Source organism: Tachypleus tridentatus, chromosome 6 (genome assembly GCF_004210375.1).
Source record: "Tachypleus tridentatus isolate NWPU-2018 chromosome 6, ASM421037v1, whole genome shotgun sequence".
NCBI classification, from domain to species: domain Eukaryota; kingdom Metazoa; phylum Arthropoda; class Merostomata; order Xiphosura; family Limulidae; genus Tachypleus; species Tachypleus tridentatus.
The window spans coordinates 158,007,209-158,024,936 of NC_134830.1; the positions used below are offsets into that span (position 1 = coordinate 158,007,209).

General features: G+C 37.9%; 1 protein-coding gene and 1 long non-coding RNA gene across 17 annotated transcripts in view; one reads left to right on the forward strand and one right to left on the reverse strand.

Annotated features, from left to right (window-relative positions):
• Positions 1–17,728, forward strand: part of LOC143254232 (uncharacterized) — a 142,727-nt gene that overhangs the window by 11,811 nt on the left and 113,188 nt on the right. For 14 of the 15 annotated variants that reach the window (XM_076509047.1, XM_076509058.1, XM_076509055.1 and 11 more), the window contains one exon: positions 8,471–8,624. The gene's annotated coding sequence lies outside the window, so the exon portion shown is untranslated. Of the gene's footprint in view, positions 1–1,519; positions 2,413–8,470; positions 8,625–17,728 lie in introns of those variants that run through there. The other variant, XM_076509049.1, reaches the window with a different exon arrangement.
• The window catches only part of LOC143254234 (uncharacterized), a 58,843-nt gene that overhangs the window by 6,784 nt on the left and 34,331 nt on the right, over positions 1–17,728 (reverse strand). The window lies entirely within an intron of this gene.

Genomic DNA, 17,728 nt, shown 5'->3' on the forward strand with positions numbered 1-17,728 from the left:
TACAATTGTAAAAATGTTATGATCGTTGTAATTGGATCGCGTTAATTCATTCTAAATCTTGAATTTTTGTTTGTCCAACATAACTTTCACTACTTACTGAACATGATATGGATTTTAACATATAGAAACAGTTCGTAGAAATGCGATAACAACAAATGTTGATTTTAAATATTTCCATCTGTGATTCTAGTGATAGTATTAGTAATATATAATCTGTAATACTCTGACATCTTTAAGTTCTTGTACTGAACAATGTTTTTTAAGTATTTTGTTTATAATAAATGAACGGTTCGAGTGCTCATGAGCTACAATAACATTACTATCATTTGTGTCTCTTCTTACAATGCTTACAAGTACAGGAAGTAACTTAAGTCTTGTAATTTTTAATATTAACTTTAGGCCCAGCATGGCCTGATGGCTAATGTACTCGACTCGTAATCCGAAGGACACGGGTACGAGTCTCCGTCACACCAAACATGTATGACCTTTCAGTCGTGGGGGCGTTATAATGTTATAACGTTGGTAAAAGAGTAGTAGACCAAGTGACCAAGTGTTGGCGGTGGGTGGTGATGACTTTTCTCCTAGCTTTACACAGCTAAATTAGGAACGGCTAGTGCAGATAGCCCTCGTGTAACTTTGCGTGAAATTCCAAAATCAATTTAAATAAAAATTACACAATAGGCCTAATGGATAACTGTGTATTTCGCGCCAAATTTTACGATGTGAAAGCTAACTCTCAGTCATCTAGTATGTTTACAACAGGGTTAAAAGTTATATACAACAATACTAGCATTAAAAGAACAACCCTAAGTTATATTAATGTTATTGTACCTAATAGGCAACTTGAATTATCACTTTGTTGTAAACGAATTACTGCAAACAGACAGGAAGGTATTACTGAGTGTAAGAATGTAGATGTCAGTGCAGTCTAGGTTATATTATTTATATTAGTATCGTTAGCGAAACAAATGGAACTATTGTTTAAAATCAAAATATCTTTCGCTTGCGGTTCTTAAACTGCATCTACACGTTAAAATGTACGATGTGTGATAAACTTTAATCGGTGAAAGAGAAAACTTAAAATAAATTGACATTAATTTCCATGTTAGAAATCCGAATTAGGGTCCTTTATGATGGTTAGAACATTTTACATCTTAAATACCCATTTTGGTTTTGTGATAATTAATAAAGAAAGATTGTTGTACTAAAGTTATTTGATAAACAGATTTAAGGGTGCTGTGTTTGTTTTGGAATTTCACGCAAAGCCACACGAGGGCTATCTGCGCTAGCCGTCCCTAATTTAGCAGTGTAAGACTAGAAGAGAGGCACTCATCACTCGCCACCAACTCTTGGGCTACTCTTTTATCAACGAATAGTGGGATTGACCCAAACCTTATAACGCCCCCACGGCTGAAATGGCGAGTATGTTTGGTGTGACAGGGATTCGAACCCGCGATCCTCAGATCACGAGTCGAACGCCTTAACCCACCTGGGCATGAAGGTCCTGTCATTCTTAAATAAGTTCTGAATTTCTTGTATTTTCAAATTGTGTTTTATAAATTACAAGCTTTAATTGTTTATGGATTTTATATAATGTTTAGACACTGTGATGCTAGTGTTAACATATAAATATATATTTCAACCTTTATAAAGATTATATGTAATAAATCTTGTTTTAAATAACTTGACTGGCCAAGTGGTTAAGGCACTCGACTCCTAATCTGAGGGTTGCGGGTTCGAATCCCCGTCACACCAAACATGCTCGTCTTTTCAGCCGTGGGGCGTTATAATGGGACAGTTAGTCCCACTACTCGTTGGTAAAAGAGTTGGCGGTGGGTGGTGATGAATAGCTGTCTTCCCTCTAGTCTTACACTGCTAAATTAGAGACGGCTAGCGCAGATAGCCCTTGAATAAATTTGCGCGAAATTAAAAAAAACAAACTTGACTGAAGAGTAGTGTTAAAGCTGTGAAAGCGTTACGGCACTATCCAGACAAACAAACCATATTTCGAATCTAGCAGTTTGAATATTTACATATTAAATACGCTCGAGATGGTCACATTCATATTTATGTATATGCACATATATTTATATAATATTTCGGACGTATATGTATGTGTAAAACTGACGTTACATGTAAAGATATTGACGTGTCTATTTCAGAAATCCCCCCGCTAGTACAGCGGTAAGTCTCCGGATTTACAACGCTAAAACCAGGGGTTCGATCCCACTTGGTGGGCTTAGCAGATAGCGTTATGTGGTTTTGCTATAAAAAAACACACACACACACTTTTTCTGTTTCAGAAATTATCAACAATGAATGGACCATACTGAAGTCAAGACAGCTATGGTGGATCTGCATAGGTATAGATAAGAATGATTCTTCGAAACGGATCTGTAAAACCCCAGAATGGTATGATTGACTCACTAACAAAAATACGGCATTGTCTTTTATAAAGTTTCTATCACACTTTCTTTTATTAACGAATACTGCGAAGAATTCCGTGCTTGTTATTGGTGGGTAAAGCCGGCCCTACAGCCATCAAAGTCAAGATTATATAAAGAAAAGCTAACACTGACACTAACACTAAAAAAATTAAAGGCTTCGTTTAGTTAAAAAAACACAAATAAAAACCTTCCATTAAGTGTAGTATTTTAAGACGGTTCACCACCCTTTTAATAGATTAGTGACTGAACTTCTGTTATGTACAGTTTATTTGAATGATAGCGAAACACGTGGGCGGGATTAAGGACCAAAATGTATGTTGGGGGGGGGTGATACAAACCTGACGTAATTATTGTGAATGTCGGAGACTACACGGAAATATTTTTATCATTATCCTTTGTAATTGCATGCATCCTTCTGAGGTAAATATGTCGGAATTGTTATTAAATTGTCCGATCATTCCAGTATACTTGAACACCTAACGGTTCGGTCGTGGCCTAATTGTTATCGTGCCGATACTGTGAACCCAAGGATTAATTCTTCTCGCTTCTATTGCTGTGAAAACCCGCACCGTTGTGGGTGCGCTATAAGAGTGTATCCAAGAGTTGGCGGTGGACGCTGTTGACTAGCAGCCTTTCATCTAATTTATCAGTTCAACCTTAGGGGACGGCTATACGAACGTAGCCCTTTGTGTAGTTTTAGTTGTAAAATTCTGTATTTAAGACAAACACGCCACCATTAGAACGCTTAAGAACACAGGAACTATAGCTAACCTTGCTTCTTTCAACCTCACAGTTTGGTGCCCACTTGGCATCGTGCCAAGCATGTACCCTCAATACATACTCTCTTTACTTTTAGAGGGGGAAAACAGCGACTTAATAGTATTGTATTTATATTCTTTAATTTTAGGAAAAATTAAAGTCTATCCAATCTCCATTACTTTTATTCTATCTTGAGATCAGATAGTATTGAATGTTGGTTTAAACCTTGTGAGATAATTTTATTTTGTTTTTATGGTAGTGTAGTCCAAGTATAGGTGTGAGATATTTTACGCTAGTGTTCTTACTTTTATGGCACTTCGGGTTAAAGACAGGCCTAAAACCAAGGTAGGAATAGATCAGGAATCAGTTGTGTTAAGAAATGTTACAATGTCACACGTCATTTCGAAATGTATCGTTTCTAACCCTAAAATTACCCATCGTCTTTATAAACGCTTTTTTTTTTTTTTTCTTGACTCTTGTTGCATACCATATTGCTTGTGGGACCCACTGGTCAAACACACGCATGCATGCAACGCCATCTGTGTTGGAATTAATCCCATTAAATTATAACCAATATCCACTGTTTATTTTACATGGGAAATGAGCGGTCTTACCCAACATTTACCTTCCCTCTAAGGGCCCGGCATGGCCAAGCGCGTTAAGGCGTGCGACTCGTAATCTGAGGGTCGCGGGTTCGCATCCCCGTCGCGCCAAACATGCTCGCCCTTTCAGCCGTAGGGGCGTTATAATGTGACGATCAATGCCACTATTCGTTGGTAAAAGAGTAGCCAAAGAGTTGGCGGTGGGTGGTGATGACTAGCCACCTTCCCTCTAGTCTAGTCTTACACTGCTAAATTTGGGACGGCTAGCACAGATAGCTCTCGGGTAGCTTTGCGCGAAATTCAGAAAAACAAACAAAACAAACCTTCCTCTAGTCTTACACTACTATATTAGGGACGGCTAGCGTAGATAGCCCTCGAATAGCTTAGCACGAAATTCAAAAACAAACAAACCCAACATTTAGGGTTAGTTCTTTACGTTAAGTGTTTCAACGGACAGTAAACAATACACTACTCAATGTGATGCACCTATCCGGTAATGAATATAATAAAATCAAGGCAATGTAGAAAAGATATACGTTGGCTTTGCCTGTAAGATGCTCCATTAAAAAGGGTCAAAACTATTCTACATGGTGGCCCGTAAGTCCCTACTCATCCATATATCTTATGTATCCAGTGTATCTGTGTGGTGTCACCAGTATTCTTGTGCTCATGTACTCACGTACTTGTCACAATACGCTCTTCAAGTGTAAATGGGCTTACATCGACCATATTTCTCTGAAAAAAAAAAACAAATTTATAATACATGCGTAACTGAATAGAGCATAATAACGTATGGATAGGTAGGGACTTACGGGCCACCCTGTACATGGATAAATTAATAAAGCTGACCGAGATTTTGAAAATCGAAATACAGTTTCTGAGTTATGCATACTTAGTACTTCTTAATAACTTGTATCATTGTTCTTTCAGTAAAAGTAGTGACAGTCACTTTTTTATTCACCAGAATATAGAGCCTGTATGTAATTTCTGAATTAATTCGTATTGCGCGAGGCCTGGCACTCCAGCAGAGAGCTTTATATTTCAAAACCAGCGAACCGAGTTCGACTCTGTGCGATACTGCATTATATTCTCCCCACTTTAAGGTACGAGTGCGTTATAAGAGTGACAGTGAAGCGTGTAGCGTGAAAGGTTGACGATGAAGTGTTACTAACTGGCTGCAATTTCTCTGTTGAGGACGACAGCATATAACCATAAACTTGGTCATAAATATATATTTGTTCTCCATATTAAGAATGATATTCAGGCAGCTAGGCCTGTTGTATTTTTATTTTTGATAGTTTATGCTATTGAATTATTCTCTAAGGAAAAAAGGAAAACAACGTATTATTGCCATGGACATATAATTTTCGTATTTCAATTATTTCCAAAGATGTACTGATAAAGATCCCGTATTAAACAAATCAAAACTTGTACTCCAAAGTTTTTCTTATAAAATATTTAAACAGCACCAGTCTTTTACTTGTAATATCCAAAACTTTGAACGTGACCACAGAAACGAAACCTGTCCAATTCACCCCGAAAATAAGAAACGTGTATATATGAACCTCTTTTTATATTTAGTTCGTAACTTCCCACTATTCCCCTTCCCCCGGAATACTTTTCTCTCACCTGGATTTTTTTACGGAAGCTCGTGATACGAAACACTTACGTATATGATACTTCTGTAGTATAAAAATAAATAACATATTTCAATTTGTATCTTCCCTGCTCCAATCCGAAAGCAGCAGTTCCATATATTGTTCCCTGTACAACATTACGTAAGCTTCTGGATGGTGGTCGTGGTGGAGAGGGGCATAAATAATTCATTGTTCATAATTGTAAGGTTGTGGTTCTTAGGTTTCTCGTGTGCAAAATACAAATCCTATACACGTCTTGTGCAGCTGAAACAACCAGCACATAATATTACGTTCGGTGCCTTTGAGAGGGGGTCGTTTTAAAGGACGTCAATTAAACTTCAGCAGGCAAAATGCCCCATGTAATAGGCCTGGAACCCCTGCAATGTAGATGTAGTAACGACTATAAATAGGTCGTGCTTTACTAATAAAACTTAATTATGGCTATACACTATATAATTCGTTGGACATAACTTACACCTCAGTGTGCTTATATGTTCATATATATATATATCTTTCCCTTAGAAAGGAAGATTACAAGTAGTTAGAATATAGTGACTAAGCCATTTTCAATACGGCAAAAGAGGTTAATAAAGATGGTGTATATACTGTACGTATGTTGTATTTTCAGGCGTGAATGCGATTGCGGTAAGCATAAAGCTACCCAGCTGCCCTCTAGAGGTAATACATGCAATTATAATGTTTATTGACCGACATGCACCTGGGTGGAGGGAAGTTCGTCAGTATCAACAATTCAATGATATTTTCATCACGAATGAGTGTGGAAAAAAGGAGTGGAGTTAGAAAGGGATAACAGATAAAAATTGAGCACGTGGATGTGGCACGAACTGACTGATTGATTGAGAAGGGAGTCAGAATGGAAAGGTTGATAAATGGTTCCTTTTCTCTTGCCACGTTGAAACTGAAATGCTTCTCAAGCCTAAATCTCGAACGTGATCTGTTCGTTTGTAAAACGCATACTAATTCCATGTAGTTGCTCCAGGTTGTAGAGCGTAAACATAATTTTATAAATATCTGCCCCACTTGCTCTTGTGTATCGACATGCTTAAGGGCTTTAATGCTAAAATTCGAGGTTCTTACCCTGTAGTGGCTACATCTAAGATACCCATCCATACAAAAATGTATCTCGGAACGGTTGGTACGGGTATTAACACTTTTATTGATAAGGAGAGAACGACGTTTCGACCTTCCTGGTTCATCTTCAGGTTAAAATGACCGAAGAAGTTCGAAACGTTGTTCTCTCCTTATCAATAGTGTTAATACCAGCCGTTATGAGATACATTTTTATTCAACTGGGTTTCTTGTCATCAAGACCTTCCTATACAACTTGGCGCTTAATAACAAAACGAAACAATGAGTGTGTAAAGTTTTAAAACTACCTATTATATTTAAAAGTGTTTTTTTTTTTCATAAATCTAACAAATATCACTAAATGTATTTTTATATACCCCATAAAGTGTTCTGTTTCAGGAATAAATACACTACAAATTGAGAGTGACAAATATTTATATTTCTCGCTTTCGAAGCTCATACATCGTGCTGTGTTGAAGCCTACATAGTGTATAATTCTTCTCGTGATTAATCGTATGCTAACGTTTTAACGACGCCAAATGAGTACAAATTGTAACGTTGTGTTTCCCTTACCTGACGTAATTTAGTGCATACAGACTGACTGACAGAGAAGGATTATTGCGAAGTGGTGCGTATGGTTAAAACAGGAAACGCAATGGTGGGAGACTGTACAAAGCAAATTAAATTTTGCGTCTGTACTTTTCATTGACGTTGGTTTTTGAAGGAAGAAAAATTCTAATTAAACTTCCAACCAAATGAACTCCATCTCAGGCCATTCAAAAAGGTCAGTAGTCATTATTGGACAGATCTACGTCACTGCTATTTGCATCGTTAGAACTCAAGCCCCTCCCCTTCATTAGGTTAACGGCAAACTTTTTGGCTTATAATTCCCAAATTCGAGGTTAAATTTCCACGTCAGGCACACTTCATATACTCTACAGTTGTATTTAACGACATACATTTGGCTCTCAACAGATGTTTCGTGTACGTTTTATTGTGATTGATTTCAACTGAAAATGTTCATAGTTTACACAAACGTATGGAGAAGAACAGAAATCAGTTTGTAACACGACGTTTCATCCCAGTGATATTGATTTTTTTTTTCATGCAGCAACGGTAAGGAAAGTAGAGTCGAAATTCCGAGGTTTTTTATTGGGTTCTCTGAATTTTCCATATGCTGCCTAGAGAGTACAGCTTCGACGAGATATTAAGTAGATTCCACCCTATGCTTCACACTGATTTATTTTCCTTTTTCTGTTTTGTCGAGGCCTAGCATAGCCAAGCGTGTTAAGGCGTACGACTCGTAATATGAGGGTCGCGGGTTCGCATCCCCGTCGCGCCAAACATGCTCGCCCTTTCAGCCGTGGGGGTGTTATAATGTTACGGTCAATCCCACTATTCGTTGGTAAAAGAGTAGCCCAAGAGTTGACGGTGGGTGGTGATGACTAGCTGCCTTCCCTCTAGTCTTACACTGCTAAATAAGGGACGGCTAGCACAGATAGCTCTCGAGTAGCTTTGTGCGAAATTTAAAAAAACAAACAAAAACAAAAAACAAAGTGGTTTGTCGATACATACAACTTGAATAGCATATTTTTATGATATGTTTGATTTGCTTATATTCATTCTGACGATTATAACATACCTACCTATTCAGAAGTTTTATCTGCCTATGTAGTTCTGACTTGAGATTACTGTGTGATGTTGGAATTCACTTCTTATTTTATAAATTTGTCTACGAATATTATGAATATGAGTGTAATATATATATACACACTTGTGAAGCTTGACATATATATATATTTATTACCAGTGTCAACTCTTGAGGCTTTTTGCTATGTATGTAGGTGTGTGTGGGGGGGTATTTTTAAACTTCGGGTATCCTTTTTTATAGTTAGTGAAATGGATCAACCAACATATACTTTTACGTTTCCCACAGATTAATGGTGGATAACAGCATTGCAATGCCTTCGTGTGTATGATTTTGACTTGTTGGAGGCCCCCGTGGGGAGCAAAGGGGACGCCTCGACCCTGCACATTTTTTCTAACTGGAGGTACGACCTTTTGCAGCCCTTTGCAGAACTAGGGAAAACGTAAGTGACATTAAATTACAAATCCCAATAGTAATTAAAACATATAGATTCTAGTCTTGATGACGTGACATATATATATATATGTGTTTTAAGTTTTTCATCTGTTAAATAAGTATTGAACTTATGGTGATTATATTTCGTAGATTGATTAAAAAATAACTTATAACATTTAATATGTGAATACAAGTGTTTCTCATCGTTAGCATAAGTCACAGAAACATATGCGGAAAGTCTATATTTGGATGTTCAGCACTGTTTTAAAAATGAAACATTGTAAGAGAGATTGAAGGATTTTCGGAAAAAGGGGTAGAAGGGTTTTTGTTAACAAGGGTTTGTTTGTTTTGAATTTCGCGCAAAGTTACACAAGGGCTATCTGCGCTAGCCGTCCCTAATTTAACAGTGTATGACTAGAGGGAAGGCAGCTAGTTATCACCTCTCGCCGCCAACCTTTGGGATACTCTTTTACCAACGAATAGTGGTATTGAACTGTCACATTATAACACCCCCACGGCTGAAAGGGCGAGCATGCTTGTTGTGACAGGGATTCGAACCCGCGACCCTCAGATTACGTGTCGAGTGCCTTAACCACCTGGCTGTGCCGGGCCATTAACAACGGTTATAATGTTTTTCTACAAGGTCATAAAACGTTTCGAAAAACAAAATCGCTTTCTCTATTAAGTCAAAGGATATCGTTGTTCGATAGTCCATCAGAAAGGAGAGGGTTGCAGCCCCTTCTTTCTTGCCCCTGAACTGGCGCCCGAATAATAGTTTTCTGTGTATGTATGGAAATTATTACGTCACTGAAACCGTTATAAAAGCTGCGGCCGAAAATAGTGTTAACAGTTAGGACACACAAGTAGCGAAACAGTGCATTCTAATTGTTATAAGTAGAAATGTGTATTTAATTAGCTAGTCTATTTGTGAGGTTGACTGTTAGTTTCGCTCTAAGAACCTGTCTTACCCTGTTTGGAGTTTAACGTCTCACAGGAAATAAAGCTGTGACAATACTTACTTCAAACAAGTATCATAATTTGATAACAAGCTGTTATTTTAACGATTAGAATGGTCTGTCGTTGCTGTACCAACCACAGGTATCGAAACCTAGTTTTTAGTATTATAAGCCTAAAGAATTATCAGTGCGTCACTGGGAGGGAGTTATGAAGTAAACGTGTATTATGCGTAAGAACATGCAGCTGGTAACAAAGGGAGAAGTGTATCGTATTGTTTTATATAATAACAGGTATATCTGGACTTTGTTCGCCCATGACAGATCATTAAAACTAATATTCAATATATTACTATTTTCCTGGAAGCGGAGAAGCTTCCCCCTCATTTTTCAATCTTTTCTTGTAAAAATGCATTAGGAGTAGGATATTTATCCTTAGAAAAAGCTGGAGAATCCGTAAAATTTGATCTGGAGCCAAAGGGGAGAACTACTCCTCTGTAACACCCTTTGTTTGTTTGTTTTTTTGCAGTTGGTTAAACGTTATTTGTTTTCCTATTGTTTGTTTCACTGAACATTCGGCCCCATGTTCAGAAACAAACATCTATCTGTGGTGGAGAGTGAAGAAGTTCCTTGTTAGTACTTCGTCTAATGTGTTATAAACAGTTAAGCTTACAGCCCACCTGGTGGTGATGCAAATATTAAAACAACATAAACTGACAAGTAACATTAATTTATTTCAATATCGTCACTGTAATCGTGTCAGTATTTTGTGAACCTATCAGCCAGTCAGTGGAACCGTGTCAGTATTTTGTGAACCTATCAGTCAGTCAGTGGAATCATTGTCAGTATTTTGTGAACCTATCAGCAGGTCAGTGGAATCGTGTCAGTATTTCGTGAACCTATCAATCAGTCACTGGAATCGTGTCTTTTGTGTGTGTGTGTGAATCTTCGTGTATTATAAATTTAAAGTTCAGTTACTGTTTTTATTCTACCTTCTACACCATATTTCTGGAGGATTCTTGGTATTGCGGTTATCTGAAAGTGATATGTGTGAGAAATTGTAGGACTTACTGTAACGTCGGCTTTATACAATATATATAAAAGAATAAAGAATTACAATGTTTAGTTTTTCTCTTATCAGATCCCAAGGTGAAAGTGTGTTCATATATAACTGAGGACGGTGAAACATTGGTGTTAAAAATAGTGCCCACACCGATGGCAGGGTGCTTAGTTTTGGCATGCGAATATAACGCCACATTTTGTTGGTTCTTTGTTTTTTCACAGTACTGTTCTTCAATAAACACCAGTCTAAGCCCTCACATTAAAGAATGTCATTGTTTATCACCCAAGACATTTGAATTCGTAGAGTCGGTTCACTTTTCGCTTTCCAATCGATTAACGCTTCAATTTCCAAACATTGGCACAACGGGTATCAAAACGTATTTTTAGCATTATAAGCCCTCATACTTGTCACAAAGCCACTAAGGGGGAGCAGCTACCAGAGAGAGATATTGCTGACATATTTTTAGAGGGCTCGGTGGTTAAAACTAGCGGTTGAGTTGTCAAGTTTCAGCTCAATTGTTATGCCTTTATCAGACAATATTAACATTTTTTGTTTACATCGAAGCGAAAGATTAGTGACAATTTTTGAGGCACGAATTTAAGTTTTTTTTGTGTTTGTTTTTTTTCCTGCTTCGATGAAGGGTTGAATCTTCAGATTAGGATTGGCTTGAAATACCAGAAACAAGATTGTTTGCACGAAAGATTAAAAGAACAAAGGTGAAGTCTGATAGGCGTTAGTCGTGGGTCAACGCCTATATTGAGTGTTATTTAGTATTTTAGTTCATTCGTACGGGTAAAGTATAAGAAACTCTCGTGAGAAAGGACGTGACCTTCAGAGGCAAGTAATTTGGAAAGACCGGTTAGATTTCTAGCTCGTTTTCCTAGTGATACAGCATCAGTTCCGGTCTCTCCGTCATTAATCTACCAGCTTCATTACAGTCCTCTACAGAGCTTGAGTTCTACACCATCAGGTAAAGGTGTTTTGGAAACCATTGAGCTAGGTGCTGCGTACTTTGTTCCCTTGTTCGTCTTTCTGAGATTTTGAGTGGCTACTGTGTTATATGAGTAGGGACGAATCATTCTCTTTTTATAATTTAGAACCAAAAATGAAATCCAGATAACAATGAAGTGTAGCGATCGAGAAGTCAGTGTTCTGCTTTAAGTAAAGGAACTCTTGAGGATATAGGAGAATATCCAGGGCACCGATCTCGACTGTAAGGGGTGTATGAGGGATGAGGAGAGGGCGTAATGTTGACAGTTATGTTTAATTGCATCTTACTGTTTACAAAAATATATTCGTATATTTGAAATATATGTGTTTGTGTTTAAAAGGTCTTTAAAGTGGAGGATAGATGCCCAATTGCTAAAGTGCGGAGGACCTGTTCCCCCGGATATCTTATTCTTAGGATTGTTTGTTTGTTTTTTCAGGACAAAGCCACATCGGTCTATTTGCTGAGCCCACCGAGGGGAATTGAACCCCTGATTTTAGCGTTGTAAATCCGTATACATACCGCTGTACTAGCGGGGGGCTTTATTCTAATAGTGGGATATTAATTTTTATTACCTACGGATATTTGTTGCTAGTAGCATAATTTCTTTAACATTTATCAATCAAGGTCAACACCTGTTCTTTTTATTTACTTTGTTTAGCATATTATAGCAAGACGACCCTGATAATACATACCGCCAACGTTTAGGCTATTCTGATCAAACAGAGAAATTTAACTGTCACTCTTGTAATGTCCTCAAAATGTAGAGTGTGATTTGTTTTTTGCTTGTTTTTGAGGTAAAGGAATGCAGACCACAGATCTTCGAATCGCTAAACACTAGGTCATGACTAGTGACACTAAAATCATTAAAACTACATATCCAGGAAAAAACGGTAAATAAATAAATAATTCTTCGATATTTGAAAAGCGCTTTTTGGAAGTGCTTGGAAAAGTACGGACATTGGTATCACTCTTGTCTTGTGCAAGGTACCTAGATATTTTTCTGTTTTGCAGTCTGGGGTTGAATATCTCTTATAACGTGTATGATACCTTGATATTTCTCTGTTTTACAATCTGGGATAGCACGTGTATGATACCTTACAATTTATCTGTTTTGCAATTTTGGATAAGATATCATGTATATACTTTGCTATTTATGTATTTTTACAGTTTGGTATATGACATCACCACGTGTATGTCACCATGCTTTCCTCTATTTTCACAATCTGAGATAGGGTAACACTTACCACGTGTATGTTACCGTGTTATTTCTCTATTTTTTTACAATCTGTGGTGGGTTAACACTTACCACGTATATGTTACCATGCTATTTCTCTATTTTTACAATCTGAGATAGGGTGCATGCCACCATGTTATTTCTCTATTTTTACAATCTGAGATAGGATTACACTTACCACGTGTATGTCACCATGTTGTTCTCTTATTTTTACAATCTGAGATACGGTAACACCACGTGTGTGTCACCATGTTATTTCCATATTTTTACAATCTGGAATAGGAACTGGCAGTATCTTAACCATCTTTGAACTTGGACGGACTTCCTCTTAACTTGGATCTGTGTTTGTGTTTAGGGTCATGGAAAGATGTCATATTGCTACAGTTTGCATAGCCATAGCTCCTAGATATTTCACCAACTTATTAATTACTTGACTCTGAAGAGTTTCGCGCAAAAAAAAACAAAACGTTTCGACCCGCGGTGTCCAGACCACAGAAAAACACACGTGTAGCCTTGTGCTGAACAAAATTGATGTTGTTTTTTAAAGCTAGTTCTACAAGTGAAGACTGCAAGAAGTGTTTGGAAACAAAATAATATCATTCACTGTTTAACGTGCACACACGTCTATTTGGTTCTCGGACACAACCTCGTTATATGTTTGCGAAAAGTAAAACTGTTTATAGAAGCCTTGATGAATATGTAATTGGAAGAATAATGAACCTGAAACAGAGCGACTGTTGCTTTATCATTGTTTAGTTTGACGCTAAAATAGGGCCGGGTGTGGCTCATCATTAGCGTGTCCGGACTGTGAATCTCATAAATGTTTCGCTGCAATTGTTACGCATCTTAAAGATCGTCAATGATTCCGTATTTGGAGTGAGAAAAGTCCAGTCTATTTCCAGATATGTGAGCGCCATTAGAAGGCACCATTGCACCAGATGCTCAGCCTGGAACGTTATGTAAATCATTCTTTTTTAATTAAACTTTTTTGTGGGGCCATGGACACGCTATAAATCCTTCTTTTGTCTACATGGTCAGATAAGTTTAGCCCAAGAATGGACGGTCAGTGCCGTTGACTAGCTGTCTTTCTTTAATCCTGTCAGTTCAAAATTAGGGACAGCTATGCGCAAGTGGTACTTTGTGTAGCTTTTTACACAAAACTGAAAAACAATCACAAACACTTACGAGACACGAAGCTCAGATACCAGTATATTGCCTTCCCATCTCCGTGTGTACCAAGAATTGATGTTGCTTCATATCTTAGAAAGCGTTCACACCAGGTAGCGCTCGAATAGCTCACAGTATATTTTGGAATTTTAAAGCTACTTGAGGCCTAGCCGTGCCTAATTTTGAAGTGCCAAACAAGAGAGAGGTTAGCTAGTCAACACTACCAACTCTTGGGATCGACCACGACATCATAACGCCCCTATGCCTGAAAAGGAGAAAACATGTTTGGCGACGAGATTCGAACTCGCGGGTTGGGAATCGATCGACCCCCGAAGACCACAAGAATAAGGACTGATAAGGATGTATGAATATTTACAAAAGATTTATAGCTCTTTAAAGATAAATATAGTTACGTGTAATCACGTGCGTGGTCGTTGATTAAATTAATACGATGTTTGTATTTTTATAAGATCATAGTGCCTCGCTTTCCTGCTGCTCACCATTGAATTTGGTACACCACACCCAAGAACAGTATTGTTTCTCTGGGGTTTCGAGTCCGTTTCACTTCACCATATAGCAACCTGTATTAATTTGGGTATGTTTAATGATAATATGACATTTCGTCGAATTCATTATTCGATATAATTACAGCGAACCAACTGTTTAATGATTGTATATGTATAGTTGTTAGTTATACACGTCACCGTCTAACTTCCACCGGCTCTTGTGTAGTTTACGAAAAGACACAGACACGCGTATTGATTGACGCAAAATTTTTCTGACCTTGCACGTACAAAGCTCCTCCGACGAAAGTAGTACGTGTAGGGCCTTCCTCCTAGTGGTCCTGTCGTTTGTGTTACTACGTTCGTCGTTGGGCGCCCTCTCTCTTTCTTTTTTAACGTTCCTGAGTTGGGAGAATGCATGTTAACATCTCTATTGTTTTCTCTGTATGTGAAAGATCTTGTTCAGTATATTTAGAATGTTGCCCCTAGGTGGAGCTGACAGTATTGGTAGGTTAAAAATAATCGCTGTGCGCTTTTCGGCCCTAGCTCGATGTTTATGACGTCATGAGACCGACCTCACAATCTCTAGCTTCGTTTCCAGTGGGCTTATTGGTGCATGCATACTATCGCTAAAACAGAAACCCCTTTTCATCGACTCGCTCGATAAGAGCTTATAAGGCTCAATACATTGTAAATCACATCCTATACCACACCGTGAACGCCTACTTATTATCTTCGCTAGCGTTTTCGTCACGGATATATTGCGCATGCTCACAGGGGGCTGCGCGCTCATAGGGCTTCGATGTTTCCTTTTGTGTTTCCCTCCTGACGTCGAGGGAACTGTGAGAAGCGTAAAACCGTAAACAGCGTGTCCGAGCTAATCGTTGCCAGGACAGGGGCATTTTGTATTTTCTACCACGGCGCCAGTGAGCTCGTGAAAGATGTAGGACTTCTTTTATACCAGCACAAACACGTGCCCATCTATGTATGTTTATTTATTACTCAGACATAGTATTTTGAGATCAACCGAATCAAGACACACACACAAACCTATATTATTATACATCGATATTTTGAATATTATCCCTTTTTTTCATTCTTTAAACAATTGTTGTTTATTTCATGAAAATATTACTTTGATTTGCGTTTTTTTTGCTATAAAAAATCCCGTTTATGACAGATGTGTATTGATATACATACGATAATTAATAAGTTTGACTTAGAAGCTTTCTGTTTTTTTTTGTTTCTTTAGAATTAAGCACAAAGCCACACTGGGCTATCTGTCCTTTGCCCACCACGGGTATCGAAAACCGGTTTTTAACGGCTTGAGTTGGCAGACCTAATGACGTATCACTGGGGGTTAGTTATCTGTTCATCATGTTTCACTCTCTTATCTTCTTTCCTTTTGTGTGATTTATACGTTTGCGTTATTTTGTGGCAATTGGAAATTTTGACGTCACGAAATGAATGTGTAGCTTACTAGTCAGGATCTTTCTAGTTTTAAAGAGTCCCTCGCTGGTACAGCGTTAAGTCTACGGATTTACAAAGCTAAAATCAAGGGCTCAATTCTCCTCGTTGGGCACAGCAGATAGCCCAGTGTGGTTTTGCTATAAGAAAACACACACTAGTTTTAGAAAATTATTTGAACGTATAAAACGCGAGTTACACGAGACTACAGATTGCCAATTCATTACTGTGTTAAATTGGTTGATTTATTGCGCAACAAGTTGTTTTTTGTTGTAGTTTGTCAATTCGTCGCGTATTTCAGTGTTGTGAATACCGAGTTATGTTTCAACTATTTAATAAGTACAGTATGTATCGAGAAAATGAACAAGAAAGTGGAATTTCTCTCAGTTTATTTGTCAAGTTAGGCCTGTCCCAGTTCGTGAAACTGTGTGAATTGGAAAACCTGTAGTCGCAAAAAAAGATAAAAGAAAGCTTTATTGTTGTCAAGTGGACTGGACTTGTTCTGTCAAATAAAACAAACAAATAAACTCGCCCAACCACAGAAACCATTACAACAATACACAGTTGAAACTAAACAGTAGAGACATGGGAACTGAAAGTATATCATAAAAGATGTTATGAGACATTTGAAATGCATCAACGTGAGACGTCTTAATGTAGTCCTTGCAGAACCCACGTGTTTATACAACATTTAAAAATATTGAAGCACTAGCTTTATGTATAGATTTCTGTGTTTATACTTGAGAATCCAAGAATTAAATCCAAACCACTTTACATGATGATGGTGGCTTGATACTACGATAATATTACAAGTGAATATAAATTTATGAAAACGTTTAGATGAAAATATAGATTAGGCTTAACCACATATTGTGTTATTTAAGATGACTAAACCTTTGGGTGAATGAATTATAACACGTAGGTGTGAAGACTGTCTTCTTTCCCTGGGCAAAGCCACAGGGTTCGAATTACATAGGCAAGCGTTCCTTTTTCTTCAAGGCCCGGCATGGCCAGGTGGGTTAAGACGTTCGACTCGTAATCTGAGGGTCGCGGGTTCGAATCCCCGCCTCACAAAATATGCTCGCCCTTTCAGTCGTGGGGGAATTATAATGTTACTGTCAATCCCACTATTCGTTGGTAAAAGAGTAGCCCAAGAGTTGGCGGTGGGTAGTGATGACTAACTGCCTCTCCTCTAGTCTTATACTGCTAAATTAGGGACGGCTAGCGCAGATAGCCCTCGTGTAACTTTGCGCGAAATTCAAAACAAAGCAAACCAAGTGCATGCTGAATATAAATATACGAGTATATAAACACTGGATTTCCTTGGACCTCTAGCGATTAGCATTTGTTGATACCCTGACGGTGCAAGACGTGAAGTAAACAGTTGTTCTAGGTTTGATCTGTGTTGCTTTTATGTGAGTTTGGGCTTCAACATGACAAAAAAAAAATCTTCACATTTGATCCATATTTTTTCTAGTCTTCTCAACAGTTTGGACGTGAGCGTGACAAAAAAATCTTTACAAGTGATCCGGGTTTGCTCTTGTCTTATTGGCTGTTGTTTTTTAATGATTTAGACGTTATCACGACAAAGAATTCTTTACAGCTGATCCGGGTTTGCTCTAGTCTTCATGGTTGTTGCTTTTTGTATTACTTGGGACGTCACCATGACGGAGAAAGTTTTGTCTTTTTATCCCTTCTTTTGTGAAAATCAAAATTCGTAGCTAATAAAGTTA